The sequence below is a fragment of the Pteropus vampyrus genome, unplaced genomic scaffold, assembly GCF_000151845.1.
Source record: "Pteropus vampyrus isolate Shadow unplaced genomic scaffold, Pvam_2.0 Scaffold30, whole genome shotgun sequence".
In the NCBI taxonomy this organism is placed as follows: Eukaryota; Metazoa; Chordata; class Mammalia; order Chiroptera; family Pteropodidae; genus Pteropus; species Pteropus vampyrus.
The window spans coordinates 5158664-5162031 of record NW_011888811.1 but is presented as its reverse complement, the minus strand read 5'-3'; the positions used below and the strand labels follow the sequence as shown (position 1 = coordinate 5162031).

General features: G+C 36.0%; 1 pseudogene; it reads left to right on the top strand.

Annotated features, from left to right (window-relative positions):
- Positions 1–2347: 2347 nt before the first annotated feature.
- Positions 2348–2465, top strand: LOC111737739 (annotated as a pseudogene).
- The last annotated feature ends 903 nt before the right edge of the window (positions 2466–3368 follow it).

The window sequence follows — 3368 nt, the reverse complement described above, 5'->3', positions numbered from 1 at the left end:
CTTTGATTCATTTCCCCTCCCCCTCCCCACTCTGCATACATCTATCAGCAACTCCAGTAGTCTCTATTTTCAAAATATATCCAGAATCTGGCTGTGCTCTCGTTCAAGTTGCCAGCATCTCTCCTCTGGGTTAGTGTAGTCACCTCCTATCTGCTCTTCCTGCTTCTCGCCTTCTCTCTTCCATCTTTTCTACAGAGCAAACAGAAAAAGCCCCCAAAAATGTCAGATTATGCAGCTTCTCTGTTCAAATCCCTCCAATGGCTTTCATCTCACTCAGAGTAAAAGCTGAAGCCGCTGTGAAAGCTTATAAGGCTGAACGTTATCTTTTCCTCTGTTCTTTCTCTGACCTCACTCATCTTTTACTCTCCCCTTCTCTCATTATATTCCAGCCGCAGCATGCTCCTGCTTCTCAGCCTTTGCGTATGCCATTTCCTCTGCCTAGAAGGCTCTTCTTCCAGTTATCTTCCTGGCTTACTCTCTCATTTCATTCAGGGCTCTTAAAATACCACCATTGAAGAGAGGTTATCCCTGACCACCATATATACAGCACCCACCATCACTCCTTTTCACTGCATCTTGTTATTTTTCTTCCTAGCACATATCACCATCTGATATATTTACCTGTTTGTCTCTTCCCTACAAGAAGGAAAGCTTCTTGAAGGCTGACTCTTGAGTTCACTGCTCTTTCTCTGGCACCTGTTTTAGTACATGGCACATAGTTGGTATTCACCAAATATCAGTTAACTGAATGAGTGGATTAATGAATAAATCAATTGTTCGTAAGAAGTAATTGTCTAGCATTTAGCAAAAATAACTCATAAATTTCCCATTTTAAATAATATTTTACTGAATACTTATCTCATACCTTGCTAAGCACTTTATCAGCCTTATTGCCACTGAGAGATGTTTTGGTTTACAGTCAAAGAAGGGGGTATACATATCATATACACACATAAAATAAACACACATACATATATAACATATAAACATGTATATGCGCATATATATGAATGTATGTCAGTGTGTGTAAGAATGTATGTGTGTGTGTTTGTATATATATGTGCATGAGTGTGTTTGTATATAAAATATTTTTGGTCCAGGGATGTGACAGCTTCCTACTCAATGTTTCAATGAAAAATCTCAATTTTCTGCCATAGGGGACAGTGCCAGGGGCTGGACACAGAAGGAAACACTGGGGACCTGCGCACAGATGAAGAGACCTGACTGCGATATTAGGTAAATTTATTAAAGGATGAAACAGTATTTTTCATGCTCTTTGTGGAGCGTTGGTGCGACTAACTTCCAATGAATCTGGTCTAGCAAAGATAATGACCTTAGCAGGAATTCAGTTCTCTGTCCCTACCTTGGAAAGCAGTAGCCTAATAAACTGGAGTGGTCAACATTTATGGTATTCCTCTTTCTCTTCTAGGACCTTTGATATGTATATTTTTTGAATTTAGTTTTGCCTGAAAAATCTGCATCTAATTTGAATGAAATTGAATATGTTTTAGGGCTCAAGCAGCATGTCTTCCATCTGAAGCAAAATGGAGATGAATTTCAATTAGCTGTTCCTGTTATAATCTGTCTCCACCTGTAGTTTTCATCAAAAATTGCTAGAAAGTGTGATATAATGTATGATCAGGATTTGCCCACTGGCAGCAGAGTCCCATTATCTTAATAAAAAAGCACAAAATAATTAGTCTGATGCATATAGACAGCAACTTCTTATTGCGAGCAACTTTAATTGTGGTGAATAATATATATGGAGTTTGAAGCATTTTATATTTCCCTCCCAAGAAGACACCAATTACTAATTCAGTTGACAAAGTAACAATGTTTCAGAAGATTTAATGCAAACTGGATATCATAGTCAATAGCCACTGTAAAATGTCCATTTTATGGCCTTATTTTTGCCTGGGCTTAATTTATGATAATTTGGTACTTGCATATAGTCTGGAAGTACGCTGTTGGCTTAAGAGTTAGTACTTGGTTATTGCATAAATCATGGCTGAATGTGTTGGCTTCATCTAATTTCTTCTTTCTCCTACAATTGGAAACCTTCTCATCTTATCATTTCTCTCACCTCATTCCTGCCTGCTAATTCATGGGGCCCTGAGAACTCTGTATTTAGGAGATCATTTCTTTATAGAGTGGCATCTTCCAAATGACAGGTAGTGTGTTTCTGGGCTTCAGAAGGAGGGAATTTAGCAAGGCGTTTTGGGGGTTAGAGTGTTTATAACAGCTCACTTTATGTGCTTTAAAAGAAGATACAATTTCCTCTCCCTGCCCTCCCATTTGCCCCTAAACTATGCTAATACAAATGGTGAGGTTTAAAAGTACATAATCTGTCTATGGCCATGCCACCTTGAACGTGCCAATCTCGTCTGATCTTGGAAGCTAAGCAGGGTTGGGCCTAGTTAGTACTTGGATGGGAGACCACCTAGGAATACCAGGTGCTGTAGGTGTTAAATAAATAAATAAATAAATAAATAAATAAATAAATAAAATAAAAAATAAAATAAATGTACATAATCCGACCTATTCCTTTTCAGAACAGTTTTATATTAGTTGTCGTTTTTTTTACTTTTTATTAATTTGAAACATAGGACACATAAGTCAGCATGTTCTAAGGCCACAGATAATCTACCTGAGGACCTAAATAATATGAATCAGTTGACTATATTGTAGGATTTAGTTTAGGTGACTGGTCTTCAAAGAAATGTATTGGATGTTTCAGAAATAATGAGATAATTGCCTATTTATTTATAGGGACTTTGAATTTTTAGTTATGATTAATCATTTTCAGAAGTGACTACATTTTTTAAATAAATGAATGTCACATGTCTAATTGTGGACAACCTTATTCTAAATGTGGGAAACAATGTTTTAAAGTTTAGGTTCTTCTCTTGAGCCATCAAAATCATAATACAGAAATTGCCATCTATTCCTAAGTTGGATAACAATATTCTTCTAATTCATTTACGCACCTCTCTTCTTTTACTTATAATCATCATAGCTAACATGTGAGTACAAATCATACGTTACTTTTATAGGCATGTCACTTTTAATCCACCTATCAACCCCATGTTGTAGGCATTATTATCTGCAACTTAAAGGAAGAAGCAAGCAAATTCCAAATGATATTTAAAATTATAATATCTTTCTAATTATAAAATGACAAATGTTTATTGTAGGAAATCTGAAAAGTCTCTGAAGTACACTGATGTTGTTAATAAGATGATCAAACAGAAAAAGAGAGAAAAGACACAAATTGCCATTATCGGGAGTAAAATAAGTGGATATCACCACAGACCTCCCAGATATTAAAAAGATAATAAAATCCTACAAACAACTCTATGCATGTGAAT